Here is a 19,667-nt window from a genome sequence, read left to right as displayed (position 1 = left end):
TCATATGGATCAAGTTAAATTCGGGATGATGCATTCCCCTATTCCTGACATGGAGAAACATAACTCATGAAGACATAGTGTATGTACCCCAAAGGTTACTTTCTAGGCCTGACACATAGAAACATATCTCACGAAAATGTCGCTTTCACCCTCATTTAAAAGGGATAACTCACGTATGTTATACAACTTTAGTGTAGTGCGAGAGGACAAATCTACAAACCTTTGAAAAACATGAACTAAAACATAATCCTTGAAATCATTGCACAAAAATCTAAAGATTTGAAAATCCATGAATACACACATTAGTGCGGAACAATTACAAGCATACAGATGCGAAAGCAAATAAAATGTTTACATGAATGCAATCAAACAAGCAAATGCAAACAAACAAGGGAACAAGAATTAAATTAAGTCAGATTCCTAATTTCCATTGCAAAGACAACAATTATTCAACTAATGCCTTGACTCTCTAAAGTCCCCCAATAGAGTAGCTAAGTTGCCATAACATCCCAAAAAATAAAAAAATAATTATAAGGTTCGTTTTGACTCCAATTTGAGATTTCATTTTTATTAAAAAATGTGATTCGAGGAGTCACCATTGATATTTGTTTTGGGTGTGATTAGATCATCCAAAAATATTTGATTATTTTAATAAAATTTAATTTTAAAATTATTAAAATAATTGTTAGGTATGTGCACCATAAAAATGAGTTTGAGTGTCGATTATGTGTGGGAAATGATTAACATATCCTAAAATCGGTACCTAGTTGATGTCATAAAATGCAACAAGAGGGTCAGAGAAAAAGGTACGGCATTCCAATTTGGGCCTCACGTTTCGCTTTTACTCTTTGCGGATTTAGTTTGGTTTTCTTGAAAACTCTTCGGCTAAGCTTTTGAAATAAAGTGGATTCTGAATGTTTATGCACTTTCATCAGTCATCTATTTCAGTCTAAACGCAATAGAGGGTCACGGTAACAAATGACTATTATATTAGATATTCAGGTAGTGACCTTTATTCTTTTAACTTGGCTATTCTCGGCAATCAGGTTTGGAAATACATTACAAATCCAAATTGTCTATTTTCTAGAGTGTTACAGGTGAAATATTATCCTTATGGAAATCTTCTCAACATGCCTCTAGGAAATAAGAGCTCATATGCTTGGAAATGCATTTATAAAACGATACAGGCTTTCGATGGTGCATTCTATTGGCAATTGGTATGGATAGTAAGTTCAACCTAATTAATGGGACAAATTGGGGGGGGGGTTCTAAAATTGCAACACTGACAGGTGATTATTCTCCCACTTCTGTTCAGTGTTTTTTTGCATCCTTATTTATGCATGTAGGGAGTACTCAATGGAATTAATCGAGGGTTCGTGGTACGTTCAGTGTTGCCAATGTAGACACGATTCTTGCTACAATTATTGCACCTAGTCAAGAGAAGATCCTCATCTTGGGAAAGCATGACTCAGGATCCTATTTAGTTCGCTCTAGGTACTGGTGGCACCAACAATTGACGCATTCTGCCGAGCCAGCTTCTAGAGCTTGGCGTGTATTAACAATTGCATGTACTCCTGAAGATTTGAGTGTTTGAGTGGCTACTAGTGCATGGGGAAAACTACCTGTAGGTCATCGAACTTCGGACAGTTGGCATAGGGGATGGTGTTTGTCCCATGTTCCGTTTAAAGGAGTAGATTGTTCTGCATGTGTTGCGAGATTGTTCAGCTGCACAGAAATTTTTTGCTATGGCAGGCATTCACGGTACGTTCCTTTCTAGTCATGTTAGTGATCCTTTACAATGGTTAAAGGTTTTGATTACTGCACTTGGTTTGGAAGGTTTTGTAATATTTTTAGTGTTGCTTGGGAACACTTAGAACTGTCAAAATATGAAAGTGCACAAGGATGTGATTCAACCTCGTTGGCTTCTTGTTATCAATGTTAGGATGCTTTAAAAAGATAATTTAGCGGCCAATGACACTGCCACAGGGAGATTGCATCAGGATCACCAGCAATTGACTCGCTCGGTGGGAGTTACCGATGATAAGTGGCGCCCTTTGATCCTGGGTATATTAAAGTTATTTTTTATGGTGCCTTTGACTCACATAGACGTTTGGCTACCATAGGTGTCATTGCTCGTGACTCCACTGGTTTACCATTGGGGAAATGACTTTGTCAACTCCAGATTGTCTGGAAGCAGACCTTGTGGAGATTCATGTCAATATTACCAGTTTGAAGCTTGAATAGGAGAACCATTGGCAAAGTGTGACCTTTGAGGTTGATTCTTCTATGGTTGTTACTTAGTTAACTAATGATGTGTTTGATTTATCTACTCTTGGTTTTTATTTGTAAGAGGCTCAGTCAATTTTACAGGACCATGTAAACTTTAATGTTTCGCTTGTCCCACATATTTGTAATCAGGATGCCCACAAGTTATCTTTGTGGGTCATTACATCTAGGTCTTCTTTATTTTTTCACTCAGTTTGTCACGAGATTATTTCCTTTGATTATTAGACAATATTGTTTCTAGGTAATATATTTGGGTGGGCACTCTTTTCTCCTTAAAGGGCATAGAAGTGGTATTTAATGAGGCCATTTTCTTCAGGAAGCAAAAAAACAAAATCTAATGGTAGCAGTTCAATAAAGTTTTTATAGCTCTTTAGGGGGTCGCAGTCTTCCACCCCATCCCCTCAATGGGTACGAGCCTCGGCACCCTACAGAGACGTGGAAGGTACCAGACGCTAGAAGGTTAGCTCCCATGGCGAGTTCTTATGTATGATTTTTTTCTCAAAATTCAAGTTATGAAAATTAATGGTGCTAGTCAGACATGATTGTCAGAAGGCCATGATCGTCTAATTGGTTGGTGTGCCCGATACTCATGAAGCTTTTTCCCAATTATGGGTAAGGTTTCAACTCATAGTGGTGTAGCACCCTCGTGCTTGGTTATTATCTTTTCCATGTAGGGTCTAACTAGGCAACCACTTGTTTTGTTCTAGTCTACGTGCTATATTAACTTTATGTTACTTGTCGAGACATTTGTCACCCAGTACCAAGTCCTTTTTTGGAAATGGCCTACTATTTTGGAGTGAGATAAGACATCCAAGGGTTTGCATCTGACTAGAATGAAACCTCAACAGTCAATGCTGCTGCACCCCCACCCCTCACAAAAAAAAAGCCTACCCAAAAAAGTTACAGGAAGCAAACTTTTCATTCCACTCAAACTCAAAGAACCCCCATATTCGAGACAAAAAAGATTGCCCCAAAATAAATGTCAACCCTCTCCACCTAAACTCAAAAAAGATCCCTTAAATTTCTAAAAAAACATAAAATATTTGAACCCATAGATCTTGTCGCTATTGGTTGCCTTCTTGATGGGAACTAGTGGGTATACCCACCTCTATTAGTTTTTATACCGAGATGTTATGGTTTTCCCTCATTCATTGTTTCATTCACTCATCGAAAAAGAAATTGGTCGTGTGGGTTCTGGATCGATGGGCATGTATGCTACATGCACCAACTATCAAGCTACACTCCTCTTCAATATCTTTCCTTGCAGTCTTCGAACCCAAGGGGAATGATCGAGATAATGTGTTGCATAACTAAATCGATGGAATTTTGGATGCCTTCTCCCTTTTCCGTCATGTGACATTATCTCTACGTGGTGAACTAAAGTTATGCCCAAGTGTCCCGAGTATACGTTTTGTGATGAATCAACCACTTCATCCTCTTCCAACGCATTGTGTTGTGGACCATACAATTCTCGATGTCACGAAGAATGCTACATGGTTTATCATACAAATAGTCATATTCTTGTCTTAAAGAATAAACCATGCATGTCTTAATATGAACTAGTTTAGACTGTGAAACTACGAATGGCTCATTAATTCATGTATAGTTTGTTTGATTGTATTTGCTACTCGGATAACTATAGTAAATATAGAACTAGTACGTGCAACAAGCCTAGACTTCTATAAGGGATGCATTTATTAAATAAGAGGTCGACATAGGCTTTGCCTGTTGCTCTAATGATTTATGATAACTCGATGGATCACTCAAACCTTGTATCGGTGATGCATCATTTAAATATGTTCCTTATCATCTTTCAATGGTATGATAGTGGCCTATTATGGTGGTGACAAATGAGGGTGAATAAGGGTTTGATTCTAGAGGGGGAGCCTGATAAACGAATAGTGTATATTTAAGTATAGGTAATTGGAAAGGGTACAAACTAAATCCCTTAAGGAGGATCCACTAGAGGGCAAGTCTAGTGCCAGGAGCCACAGTAATTCCAACTCTAATAGTGTATATTTAAGTTTTTGTAGTTTAAAAGCTTGTAGTTGGACCAAGGGGAGGGTCGGCCGGTCCACCTCGCGGTGAGAACTAGTTTACTCATCCCTACTACCAGCGATGGGCTCCTGGCCATAATATGTCGGGTCGTTCCTCTAGGGTTTTTGTTTTGAAGAAATTAGAGTGCTCAAAGGAGTCCTATGATTCTATACATTAGCATATGATAACATCACATGATTTTGATCCTATTATGTTGATCTTCGAGATCAGAGTAATGATTAATAATGATAATTGAGGGCATTCATTTTTCATTGTCAGAAGTAAAATTCTCGGATTTATGAATGACAAACAACTAAGAAAGTATTTTCCAAGGATGTTTTAATTAATCTATAATGAAAGTTGGGGGATCAAATAGGATCATATACCATCCTAGTCTCAACCATAAACGATGACGACCAAGGATCGATAGATGTTGCTTTTAGGACTGCGCCGACAACTTTTAAGAAATCAAGTCTTTTGGTTTTAGGGGAGTATGATCACAAGGCTAACACTTAAAGGAATTGATGGAAGGGCACCACCATAAGTGAAGCCTACAGCTTAATTTGACTCAGCAAGAGAAAACTTACCAGATCCAGACATAGTAAGGATTGAATAGCTGTGAGCTCTTTCTTGATTTTTTTGGTTGTGGTGTATGGTCGTTCTTAGTTGGTGAAGCGATTTGTCTGGTTAATTTTGTTAACGAACGAGACCTCAGCCTTCTAACTAGCTACACGAAGGTAATCCTCTGTGGCTAGCTTCTTAGAGGGACTATAGTCGCTTAGGAAAATGAAGTTTGTGGTACTAGAAGGTTTGTGATACCCTTAGATGTTATGGGAAACACACGTGCTACACTGATGTATTCAACGAGTTTATAGACTTTGCTAATAGGCCCGAGTAATCTTTTAAATTTCAACATGAAGGGGATAAATCATTAAAATTGTTGGTCTTCAAAGAGGAATTCCTAGTATGCACGAGTCATCAACTCATGCTGACTATGTCCCTACCCTTTGTACACAGCGCTTGTTGCTCCTGCCGATTGAATGGTTTAGAGAAGTTTCGTACCACGATGATGTAGACGGTTCGCTACCCGCGACATTATGAGAAGTCCACTGAACCTTATCATTTAGTGGAATGAGAAGTCGTAACAAATTTTTTATCGGTGAACCTATGGAAGGATCATTGTAAAAACCTATCTAGCCGAGTGACTAACGAAGGTTTTATCAAATAACATCTAGAGGGGGTTTGGATGCAATGTCACCCCTTGACCCCTCCAAGTCTCGGAGAACTAAGATTGGTCACTTTAGCCTACCCCATAGGTTATTGGGCAACAACCTGTTGTCTCTTAAACAAAATGAACAACCATCAACATGAATTGGAATAAGGAATTGGAATGAAAAAACACTTGTCTATAATCGTTGCCCAATTTATGGTTTGTGTGCAATATAGATGTGGGTACTTTATCGTGAATACAAAAAATGAATCTTGGTAAAGGACATCTCGACTCTCGCATCGATGAAGAATGTAGTGAAATGACATGCTTGGTGTGAATTGCATAATCCCCTGAACCATAGAGATTTAGAATACAAGTTGCACCCTAAGCCATTAAGTTGAGGGCAAGTCTACCTGGGTTTCACGCATCATTGCCCTCATCCAATTGATGCTCTTAAAAATGCTATAGCAATAACGTAAGCATACATATCGTAACCAAGTAATAAAGTGGAAATCCTTTTGGGATTTCGAATGTCGAACCCATAGAGAGCATAAAGTTTGCAATTGAGTTAAAGAAATAAGTGTTGGTTAAATTAACATTAAAATAAAACAAGTATTAAAAGAGAATATATATAGTCTAATAGAGTCAGGGTAATGTTATAGCATTGGGTTCAGCACATAGTCCGCTATCAACTTGATTAGGATGTTAAAAGGGATTTATCATTAACTACAATGTATTCAGGATGGATTAATATTAACGAATTAATATGAATTAAACCTAACTAAAGCAAACAATCACATAGTAATGATGCTAACCACTTGGCAACATATATCTTAACATGAACATGTGGCTTACGATTCCAAGGTCACAAAACTATCATGCATGTAGTTCAATTTATCTCTAAACAGAATAACAACATACTTAAATAATGAAATCTATTTCACCATTCAAAAAGTGCATGGCACAAAGTAGCAAATTAAAAGCATTCACAAAAATAAAGTTTCCTCCCAAACGATTAAGTTCAAAACATTCAACATCCAAAAATAAATAAATTTATCTATCTAAAACTTCCCTATCATAGGCAAAGTCTAAATAGCCGAAACGATCTTCCTGAATGTCGATGCTACTCGGAAAAGACTGGTTCTCAAATGCTGCAGCACTCCCTAGCTGAGGAGCTTAGTAGCCATGGAAAAGAGATGAGAAATTTGTGTAGCGAATGAGAGGATGAAAAGTTGATGATAAAATGAACTGAAGATGGTCCTATTTATAGGTGGAAGAGGCCAAATTATCTCCAATGAGGATCTCCATGTAGCAACAACTAATTGGAGAGGATACAGTTATCCCAGCCAGCTGTCTCACTTGAGAAAGTTCTTTTCAACCTAGTGAGTCATCAGTTGATGTATCATTTGCTTCAGCGCTTTAGTATCTGCACCTTTTTAAGAAAAAAAAAGTCCAAAAATTAGTCTTAGTTAACCAAACTCATAATAATGTAAAAATATATATATCTAAAACTAAATTAATCCTAAAATGCTTTTAAACATATTTAATTTCAAGCTAAATAGAGGAATAAAGTGCTAAACTGATAACTCTTTTGGAGTTATCACAACCCAAACCTAGATGTTTACTTGTCCTCAAGCAACACAAACAAGATATGCAGTGAACTAAACACCAACACTACATATTAAGATCAATAAAAATCAATTCATTATTTATTTCATTTTTTCATCCCTCAGAATTATTCTGCACGAATCTAAACATCATCCAAACAATCTTAAGTGGGAATTGCATCAAAAGCTCGTTCAAATCAAAGTCCATTTCGTGCAAGTGTACAGGCTAGGTGCATCCAATCAATTCTTAGCTAATTTATAAAAATGTGAATATACTTAATTAAAAAAAATCAATACTGCAACAATCTCCTAAATTTTACTGGAACCAGTGTTAGACACATCCATTATTTTTTTATAATTCTAGAGCCAGAGTGGGCACCTCTAACATTTTTTTGTTTCCATTTCATTACTAGAGCCAATGGTAGGCGCCTCTAGCAGCTTGGATTTTTTTAAACCTAGAGCCAGTTTCGGGAACCTCTAGTTCTACAAATGCTACAACATCTATTATGGACGTGAGTTCAATTCAAAAGTTTCTAAAGTCTCTAAGTATTAAGAACATACACCTAAGGTAAAAAAATTTCCAATGTACCCTAGTTTGAATAAGTTCTTAAGAAAATCCATAGCATTTCATTCTATAACTTATTTCATCTTTTGGCATCATCAAAATGAACTAAAAGTTCTTTGATTTTATCAACTTAATCCATTAAATTTTTCATGCAAAACTAAACAACAATGCTATATGCAACAAAATGCAAATAGAATGCCAAACAATATGCTTAACAGCATGCAATTACTATTATGTACTTAATGCTAACTAAAATAAAATGATATGCAAACAAAATAACAAATGCACAATACCAATGGACAATACCCCAAACCTATGAGGTACATTGCCCTCAATGCATGCAAACAAAAATAATAACAACTAAAAATTAAATAAAACATGGGCGAGGGACAACAATACTCCCCTAGTGATGTTGAAGATGTTCTGAAACAATGGCTGTTTGAAATTCAAGAAAACGTTATGCAGTAAACGCAAAATATGATGGTTGATGGTGTGAAGACCAATGTGGTACCATGACCAGAAAAGTGACGGAAAAAAAAAGAAAACAAATCTCAAGATAAATTGCTAAAAAAGAAAATCTAAAAAAAATAGATAAATGAATTAGTTGGGTGTGCATTCATAGAATCAAATCGAAGAAATGTGTTGGGCATATTGCCACCATAATGTTTCATCATTTGCTCATTAAACATGCTCCAACATTCACCCTTTGGTTCTTGCCTTGTTCATTCGATAATGCCAACAACATAAAATTCAGCATTGTCACTACATTACATAATATTTAATGTAATTTGCTAGTCATTCAGCTACAATGTGAGTTCCCCCTTGTAGACATCAATTAGCGCTCGTGTTGTAGCAAGGAAAGGTCTGCCTAGTATTATTGGTACATCTTTGTCGACTACACAATCCAAGACAATGAAGTAAGTTGGAAAGATAAATTTATCCACTTGTTATAACACCTTTTCTATTTTGCCTTCAGGATGAGAAGTAAATTGGTCAGCAAATTGTAATGTAATAGTTGTGGGTGATTCCAAATTTCTTGAAAATAGACAAAGTTATTAGGTTAATGCTGGAACCTAAATCACTCAATGTTGTAGCAATGTATTGATTACCAATAGTGTAAGGAATAGTAAATCTCCTTGGATCTTTCAATTTTGGCATTATCGAATGAACATGGCGCTACATCCTTTAGTTAGTGCAACAGTTTGGAACTTGCCAATGCTATATTTATTTGAAAGTACTTCTTTCATGAATTTGGCATAGTTTGACATTTGTTCCAAGGCATCAATTAATATAATATTAATCTTCAATTGCCTTAGCACATCAAGGGACTTCTTGAATTGTTGGTCCTCCTTGGTGTTTTGAAATCGTTAAAGGAATAGAGTAGGAGGTCTTGGAGTTGATTGATTCTGAGCTGGTTGTGGTATCATGGGTGTGACAGGAACTGTTTGAGGTGATGTTGCTGGCATTGCTCCCAAATTACTGCTTTATCCAACATCCTTTGCTGTAACAACTAGAATAAACGTGTCTTTTGCTACCTCCTTATCCTTGGTTTGCTGATCAATCCTCTCATCATCCTTCTTCCTATTTTCAGTGGTGTGGGGATCTCACTTCTCGTCATGATGGCTTTATAATGTTGATTGTAATGTGCCTTCCCATGGGCTGTAGGAACTTTGGTTTCGCTTTGCAATGTATCTGGATACCTATTGCTTAACGCATTACTCAGCTGTCTAACTTTGATTTCTAGTGTTTTTAGTGATGCTAATTGGATCGCCATATACTCTTTAATTAAAGACTCAATTGATAACAATGTTGAATCTTGGATGAAAGTTTTTCCTTTATAGCTCTAATGGTTGATGCATTCTTGTGGTTGCATTACTAGATGATATGACTATTGATGCTAAAACATTGGTTTCTGCTGAGCATATTGCTGCTGTTGGTTTCCATAATTAGATTGTACAACATTCGAATTGGCAATATTTTGTCTCCTCTAAGATAAATTGGGGTGGTTGCGGTAGTTGGCATTTTATGAATTGCTACAATGATTGTCATTATCTCCCCTAAATTAATTTCTCACAAAACAAATAGACTCAAGCTTTCATGGACATCCTTCATAATTTGCACATCTCCACAATAAACTCAAGAGCGGGTATAAATATTTTTAACCTCATACATGCCACCTGACCTTTGTAATTTCTTTACCATATATGTCAATATTTTAATTTGAGATGCCATTGAGTTGAACGCGTTAGTGTCAGATGTTATAGCATTCTTCTGCCAAACATGTTCCTCTTGTTGGAGTATTGATAGTTGTTATTAGAAATCCTCTCCAATATATCATATGGTTCATTGTATGACTTGTTCAGTAGTGCTCCGTTTGCTGAAGCATCGACCACCGTATGAGTGTACATATTCAACCCATTATAAAAATCTCCATTTTCATCAAATGGGGAAATTCATGCATTGGGCACTTTCAAAGTAGCTCATGGGAATGCTCCCAAGCTTAATATAGGTTATCATCTTCCAGTTGCTTGAAAGAGGTAAGATCATTCCTCAACTTTGCATTCACGTTAGGAGGATTAAACCGTAGTAGAAATTTTTGTGCAAGCTCATTCCAAGATGTTATAGCCCCCAGTGGCAGCGAATTAAGCCATGCTCTAGCTTTGTCGTGAATTAAGTACAGAAATAACTTTATCTTTAGTACCTCTTTAGGGACTCCTTGTTATACGAAAAAGTCATACTTCTCCATGAATGCTCTAAGGTGTGCTATTGGATCTTCGGTGAACTAGCTACTATATTACCCATAGATTGCAGCATTTGGAATATCATTGGCTTCAGCTCAAAATTGGCAGTTTGGAAGGTTGGTCACACTATTCATGGGTTTAAATCATCTAAAGTAAGGACAATATGTTCCCTAATCAGTCAATTGTGATCATCCATATTGAAATAATGGTGTTTCTAAGCTCCGATGCCACGCGATATTTCTCCTTCAGTGGCATGCTACAGTAGTGGCAATGCGATGTGACCTTGAGGTTGGTCACCCATTTGAATTCAGTTTTGATTAGTTTCTCGTCGACGACATCTTAAGGTTCTCTCAATCTCAAGATTGAATGATAGTAAGTCGTCGCTATCAGACATATAATATAACAATACCTACAAAAATAAAATAAAAGAGTTATAAAATAAAACAAAACTCAAAAGTAAATAGATGCTCCCCAGTAACGGCGCCAAAAACTTGATGCTCTTAAAAATACTGTAGAAATCACGCAATTATACGTGTTGTCACCCAATAATAAAGAGGAAATCCCTTTGGGATTTTTGATGTCGAACCCACATAGATCATAAAGTTTACAATTGAGTTAAAGAAATAAGTGTTGGTTGATTTAACATAACAATAAAACAAGTGTTAAAAGAAAAAAGATAGTGTAATAGAGGTAGGTAATGTTATAGCAATGGGTTCAGCACATAGTCAGCTATAAAATTGACTAGGATGTTAAAATGGATTGTTTTCTAGATTCATGCATTTAATTTAACTACAATGTATTCATCAGGGATTACTATTAACGGATTAATATGAATTAGTGCTAACTAAAACAAACAATCACATACTAATGATGTTAAACACTTGGCAGCATATATCTCAACATGAACATGCTTCTCACAATACCAATGCCACAAAACTAGCATGCATGTCATTCAATTTATCTCTGAACAAAATAACAACATACTAAAATAATGAAATATATTTCACCATTCAAAATGTGCAAGGCACAAAGAGCAAATTAAAAGCATTCACAAAGATAAAGTTTCCACCTAAACGAATAATTTTAGAACATTCAACATCCATAAATACATAAATTCATCTATCTAAAACTTCCTTATCTCATGCAACGTTTAAATAGATGAAACCATCTTGCTGACTATTGATGCTTCTTGGCAAAGACTGATTCTTTGATGTTGCAGAACTCCCCAGCTGAGCAGCTTAGGAAGCCATGGAAAAGAGAAGAGATTTGTATAGAGAATGAGAGGATGAAAAGTTGATTATTATATAAGTTGAAGATGGTCCTATTTATAGGTGGATGAGGCTAAATTGTCTCCAATGAGAATTTTCTACGTAACAACAACCAATTGGAGAGGATCAAGATTTCCCAGCCAACTGTCCTATTCCAGAAGGTTCTACCCAGCCTAGTGAGTCATTAGTTGCTATAGCATTTGCTTCAATGTTGCAGCATCTACACCTTTTTCAGCAGAAAAATCCAAAAATTAGCCCAAGTTACCAAACTCTTAATAATGCAAAAATATATGTAATTAAGACTAAGTTAATCCTAAAATACTTTTAAACATACTCAATTTCAAGCTAAACCTGGGTATAAAGTGCTAAAATGATAACTCTTTTTTAGAGTTATCACCAACCCTAACCCTTAGGGTATCGATTGAGGTATGGGTGGACATTGTCCTCCCCTGTGTAAACTTCTTACGGTATTCTAAAATCAAGTCCCCGACGACCATGGTGCCATTAAGATCAGTGGTAATGCTTCGACCAACCTCTTTCTTAGTCATGTCATCGATATTCTCATTGACCCTTTTGACTTCACATGTACAATGCTCACATCGCGAACCCAGGTCGAGCGGGACTACCCGCTAAATTTAAGCATATAAATAAGCGGAGAAAAAAACTTACAAGGATTCTACTAGTAACAATTTAGTAATGATGAGCGAACCGGTAAGAGCCCAAGTTGATAATTGATCATCCTCAGCGTCCGAATTGTAGTATGAATAAGTGTCCTCAACGACGGACTAGAACCAAGTCCCTTGGAAAGGGGCGTCATAGAAGGTAAGATCCCTATTATGCCCGGGCCCCATAACACCACGACACACTATCTACGAGTTAGGTTATTTATGAATTCAGTCATAATCGAGCAGTAAATTATGTCCAAGGCCAAATACGGGTGAGAGACCGATAGCTAACAAGTATCGCGAGGGAAATATGGAAAGAATTTTAAAAAGAGAATCAAAAAGTGCTTGAAATTGTTATGAGGGAATCAGATGAGGCTGACGATGCACCACGATCAGATATGGAATAGTGAATGTCAGTCTGTCGATCGATTCAGGCCGTGACTGAAGCGGATAGTGGTGGTGGCCCAAGCCTATGCCTTTGACACAACTGTGGAGAAGTCATCGCCAAGATTATGTAACCCAACACACACCGGCTCAGTATGCATTAACATTGCCTTACTTAAGGCGTTGTCCTGCGGCTCCATATCCATTCCGTCTTGAAACATAAACCAAGGAGTCTGACATATGTGCGACTCAATGGGTAGAAAATTCATAAGGCGCAAAGAAACTGATTTGCAGGATCCTTCTTGGGTGCACCATCGACTGATCTTGATCTTATGCGAAGAGATCAAGTGAAAGCATGTTTGTCAAGACCCTAAAAATGTTAAACAATGCATAAGTGATGCAAAACTAGATGAAACTTCGTAGAGGCCTGTAGCGCTACTGATGTGCAAATTGTTTATGTGACTTGGGTATATGGCGAAAGACGAATTGAACCGTCTTGTAGCTAGTTCCCTATGATGTTTCCCTTATGATAGCTGGAGCCTTTAGCGAGTTTTATTGGGTAAATACAATTATTAAAGGCATCGGGGGTGCAACGCCCTTGATATATTCTTAAACTTTAAATATGTAGGATGGCGCAACTACTTAATTAAGTCATATCACGGAATCAAGAGCTCCAAGTAGGTCATTTTTGGTAATCAGAACTGACAATGTTGGATGAACCAAAATACGGGTTATAGTTCCCAACTACGCACTAACCTAATACCCACAAAAGGTGTTGGTCAATTATTACAACAAGATAATGGTCATGGAAGTCGAAATCCACTAAGGAGTGTGAAACAACTCACATACCTAATCAACTAGCCCCGAAAATAGATGGTGCCTAATTGTGTGACCTATTACCAACTGCTAGGGAAAGGGCCATGCCCCGATGAGTGTAAGGGCACGGAAACATCCATAAAACTTGGGGCGTGAACCCGGGCAGAGCGGTCATTGGTGCAAATCTTAGTGTTAGAAGCAAAATTCAAATAAGTGTTTTGAAGGCCGAAGAGAGGAAAGGTACCATGTGAATGCCACTTGCACATGGGTTAGTCGATCCTAAGAGATAGGGAAGCCTGTCTGATAGTGCGTTTCACGCGAACTTTGAAAGAGAATTAATTTAGAATTCCTAAATCGAGACGTGGTTACTGACGAAAATGTTAGGGAACCTGGAGACATCAACGAGGGCGTTAAGAAGAGTTATCTTTTCTATTTAATGACCTGCCCAACCTGGAAATGACTCAATCAGAGGTAGGTTTTAGCAGTGAAATAGCACCTCACATTGCATTGTGCTGATGCACCCAGTGGCCCTTAACAATTTGGAGGACTAAGTGTCGACCATGCTCGATCGTACTTATAAATGTGTCAAGTCTCAAAGTTGAAGAACCTATGGTCAATGGAACATTGTAGGAAAGGGAAGTCGGAAAAATGGATCTGTAACCTCAAGAAAAAGATTGGCCCTGAGGGCTGGGCATATGGATCCCAATCCTGAACCCGTCGGCTTCTGGTGCATTACTCAAGCTACTCCCGTAGTGAGAGCGGGTCACTACGTGCCGTCTAGAGGAGATTGGTAATGACTCCTTCAGGGGCCTTCCCTGGCGACAAACCGTCGACTCAAAACTAGTACAGGTAAGGGAAATCTTGTAGTTTAATTAAAACAAAGCATTACAATGGTCGATGTGGATACTCACCCAATATAATTTCTACCCAGTGCCCTATATATCGAAGTAAAGAAATTTAACCAAGTACAGGTAAATGACAAGAGTAACTATTACTCTCTTAAAGTTATCCAAATGCCTTGTCATCTAATTAGTACACACATGAATGGATTAACGAGATTCCCACTGTCCTTGTCTACTCTCCACCGAAACTACAACCAAGGGAACAAGCTTGGTAGAATCAACGACAAAAGAAGACCTTTTTAAGCTTGACAGTAGTCCAACTTTGTGAATTTACCTGAGAGGTGTAGGATAAGTGGGAGCTCTCGGGGAAAAATTGAAATACCACTACATTTAACATTATTTGACTTATGACGTGAATCAAAAGTAGGGCACGACCCCTCTATTTGGACCTAAGGCCAGCTTCGGTCAGTCGATCCAGGTAAAAGACATTGTCAGGTGGGGAGTTTGGTGGGGGAAACACATATGTTAAATATAACGCATGTGTCCTAAGATGAGTTAAACGAGAATAGAAATCTCTCGTGGAACAAAAGGGTAAAAGCTCGTTTGATTTTGATTTGCAGTATGAATATGAACCGTGAAAGCGTGGCATATAAATCATTTAGACCTTTGAAATTTGAAGCTGGAGGTGTCAGAAAAGTTACCACAGGGATAAATGGCTTGTGGCAGCAAAGCGTTTATAGCGACATTACTTTTTAATCCTTCAATCTCATCTTTTCCTATCTTTGTGAAGCAGAATTCATCAAGTGTTAGATTGTTCACCCACCAATAAGGAACGTGAGCTGGGTTTAGACCATCGTGAGACAAATTAGTTTTACTCTACCAATGATTGCTAGCAATAGTAATTCAACCTAGTACGAGAGGGGTACGAAGCTACCGTGTGTTGGATTATGACTGAATGCCTCTTAGTTAGAATCAGGGATAGAAGCGACGTATACGCTCGTCGCCTTGTTGCTGACCCGCAATATGGGCCTCCTAACCCTAAGGGAATGTGTCGTGGGTGTAGCACACATGTTGGACAAGTCACGCGTGCCTCCGTGGAACATAATTCCCACCGAGCGGCGAGTAGAATCCTTTGCAAATGATTTAAATATGTGACGAGATATTGTAAGTGACAGAGTGATCTTGATGCCAAGATCCACTAAGATTCAACCCTTTGTCGAATCGATTTGTCCCTCCCCGTTCATAATCCTTTCATCTTAAATATATCAACACGTCATAATATTAGGAATATGTACTATATTTTGAAAATACAAGGTTCATGATATTAAACATATAAAATTATACACACACATACATGTATATATATTAGAAAGATATAATTAATAGGATTGAACCAATACCAAATAATATAATAACTCTCTTAACATCACTACGAATAATAAGTTTGATACAATTAATGAATAAAACTAATTAATAAATATGTACATTAATATAAATTAATAAACAATAGAATTAAAGATATTAAAAAAATTCTATATAGATAAATTATATATTTCATGTTTGATCAATATACCATTTTCCCTTCAAAGTTCACTTTTGTAGTTCTGAGTTTGACATGTGCATTTTACCTTATTTGTTTAAACCAAGGTTCATAATTGTTTCAATTTAATCCCTCTTACTTTGATTATGTAATAGTTAAATTACATGAAATTGTTCCACTCAGTGACTAACAAAAAAATTAATGGTTACAAAATATGAATTTTATTCGTAAAAGCAAAATTAATCTAAATATAAATTTAGAAATCACACCACACAGATATAATAAGATTATGATATGTTATGAATATTGAATTTTTAAAACAAAATCAAAAAGTTGTATTTCAGTAGGAATTGAACCACTGCAAAATAACAAAAACTGTAGCCATCACTAATAAAATTAAATCTGTCTGATATCAATCAAAATGATTTACTTTAAACATAAAACTATCAATAAGTGTTAAAAATTTAAATAATCAATAACAGTAAAATAATATAAGTACTCAAGAATCCAATTTGCAGTTGAAGGTGGTCAGATGTGTTCATCGCATGCAAATTCACCATCAATGATTTGTCTCAAATTCATTACATTTGCATGTATAAATTGTACCCAATATAATTTATCTCGAATGATTTATTATATCCTTGTAAAATTGAATTAAATGAAATTGTTCTTCCAATCACTAAAAACAAATGGTTTTAAAAATATAAAATGAGTTAGTAGTACGAGTTTTTTATGCCTTATTAATCTTTAGTGATGGAAAAATTGTTTAGAAAATAAACATTTTAGTAGGATTTGAACAAAGGTCTAATAAACAAAAAGGTTCATTACCCTTACCATCACTACCACAAATATTACTTTTAATTATTGTCAAACAACGGGTATTTATCATAAATATAAAATAATCCTTTTTTAATGTAAAAATTAAAATTATTAATAAATTTTTAAATTTTTTAAAATGTTAAAAAATATTAAAAGAATAAAGATAAATATTTCTGCAATGAAAATAATTATTTAAATCAGTTAAGTTATAATTTAAGAGTAAAGTTTTTTTTTAATATCGCTTTAATAAATATGAACCAATTTGACGTCACTCTATCTCTTATATATCTTCCCTTTTTTCTATATAATAGGTTACGGTAATTAAATGGAAGTGTTCATTCTAGAACTAAAACATAAAATAATCCTTAATTAATGTAAAAATTAAAACTAATAATAAATATTTTAAGTTTTGAATTTCAAAAAAAAATCTATATGAAAGATAAATTGTTCTGCAATAAAAATAATTATTTATATATGGTAACTTTAAATAAATTCAAGGAAAATATTTGAAATTTATAATTAATAAATATTCGTATTCTTGTTACAAAAAATCAATGTTTTTCCGATAAATATATATGAACTATCTCTCTTTTTTCTTCATTTTTTTCTATATGGTTACGTTAATTAAATGGAAGTGTTCCTACAAGAACGAAAAAAGAAAAGCAAGTTCAGAAGAAATACGAGTTCCATGTTTTGTTAAGCTTAAAAATATATTGAAAAAGTATACATTAGTGGGTTTAAACCAAGGTCAATTGACAAAAAAAAAACTAATACTTTAACCATTAATACAAATATTAATTTTGTTGACAATATGTCAAATGAATTTTACTTAAAAGTAAAAGAATTCCTAATTAATATAATTAAAATTAATAATAAATACTAAAATTAAAAAAATACTAAAAATACAGTCAAAGATTGAAAATTATTAATAAATATAAATAAAATAAAAATTAAAGGTTGAAATGTCAATGTAGTCTCCTCTCCTATTGGCTTTCTAAAATTAAATGTGGATGGTTCCTGCAAAGGGATTGATGGCCGTTGTGGAATTGGTGAAATTTTGAGAAATGAAGTTGGCCTTCTTTTGCTTGAATCTTCTGCACCAGGTTCTGGTTCACCCCTTTTGGCTGAATTATTGGATGTTAAATTTCTAGTGGAATTATTTCTCGAATTCGAATGTTTAAATAATTTTTGCCTAGTAATCGAAAGCGATAGTAAGATGGCGATTGATTGGATCTTGGACCCTTTCAAATCCAATGTCGTCCTGTCAAAACTGGTTTAGGATATTCATAATACTGTACTACTTGATAGGTTGATTTTATACTACATTTTAAGAATAAAAAATATTGAGGCCAATAAGTTGGCAAAAGAAGCTTGCTTGAGAACGAAAAGATTATCGATGCTTGTTAGTTTCTGTTTCACTCTTTAACTGCTACAGTAGTCTATTTCGTTGCAAGTCTGTTCCATAATCTTATGAGCATAATATGGTGTTCACTTTGGTGCTACGTAGGGCGATGGATATCAGAATGAGTCATCTCGTATAGCTGATATTGCAGTTATTGTAGTTGGATCCACTTAGGATTGGTTTTTGGCTTCTCTTGTAGTTATGTGGTTGCCTTCTTGTTTTTCTAGTAATTTATGACCGTGAGAAAGACTCCAGTAAATCATGGTCCTCTTGTAGCACTGGTTCTGTCAGTAAGTGTTCGTGTCACAGTTGCAAGACCAAGAGGTGGTCGATCGATCCTGGCTCTGGAGTGCTGTTTGTGACAATATCTTGAGGACCTTACTAGTACGTTTATTGGTTCTCGTGTAATCCCTTTTATCCGACAGAGGTAATGGATCCAAGAACAATATTATACTTCGTTGACAGTGCAGATGGGTCTTCACAGGTTTAGTTTTGAATTCAATTGTAGCTATGAGGCACTAGAATTTGGTGGCACTTTATTTTTTATTTTCTCCTAGCTATTTCTCTGGATCGGGCTGTTGTTGATCATATTGAGTCGAGCTTCCATTCAATTTTGTTCAAGAATCCTGAGTTGAAGGGTATAGCTGGTTTATGTTTTTTTCTTTATGTTATATGGATCTGTTTCAGGAAGTTAGGGTCGACGTTTGTCAGTTTTTTGTATCGGATATTGTATGACTTTATTGCCATATGGCTTTTCTTAATTTCAGTTTTGGGTACTCTTTTCCCCTTAGGTTGTCGTGATTAAGCTTCAGCTTGATCTTGTTATGAGGGTTTTCAACGAGGCCCTATTCACCTTTCAAAAAACATGAAAGTATTTAGCAACTTATCTTAAGATGAATATATAATATGCTTCAAAATGACATAATTTCTAATATGCAATAACATATAAAAATGTGACCACATAAAATGTAAAGATGCAATATGCAACATTAAATCATATGATATGCAAATAAAATGAATAAATAAAATGCATATATTATAGTTGCACATGCAACACGTTTCATGACTTGTTGCATGAGTCCAACGTTAATGGTTGGTCATTTGTGGACTCAAATGCTTTCCATGATTGAATGCACTTATATGTGATTGAATACCTAAATTGTTTGGCTTGAGCACGAGTGATAGATCCTTGTGAAACTTCTTCCGGTTACTGTTGAGGTATGATCAAATCAATGCCTAACTTTGATGAGTTCCCAGAAAAGGTATATGTCTTTTTGTGCTTATTTTTATATGGTTGAAGCCCCAAAAGAATTGATAGCATCCTCCAAAAATGTTAAAGGCAAGGCGAAGCTCAATTGTGCATTAGCATCGAAGAAATCGATGATTTAGTGAATATTTTGAGTGTTGCTGCTATGATACTTTTTTAATCTAATTTTGAGGGATTAACCTAAGCTTAATCAAGTAGATTATGTCCTTGGAGTAAGG

At 35.7% G+C, this 19,667-nt stretch overlaps 1 pseudogene; it reads left to right on the top strand.

Annotated features, from left to right (window-relative positions):
- The first annotated feature begins 12,316 nt into the window (after positions 1-12,316).
- Positions 12,317-15,651, top strand: LOC120196980 (annotated as a pseudogene).
- Positions 15,652-19,667: the final 4,016 nt, after the last annotated feature.

This window comes from Hibiscus syriacus, unplaced genomic scaffold (assembly GCF_006381635.1).
Source record: "Hibiscus syriacus cultivar Baekdansim isolate YM2019G1 unplaced genomic scaffold, ASM638163v2 tig00117034_pilon, whole genome shotgun sequence".
NCBI lineage: Eukaryota > Viridiplantae > Streptophyta > Magnoliopsida > Malvales > Malvaceae > Hibiscus > Hibiscus syriacus.
The sequence above is the reverse complement of the archived record's forward strand: the minus strand, read 5'-3'. Positions and strand labels throughout refer to the sequence as shown.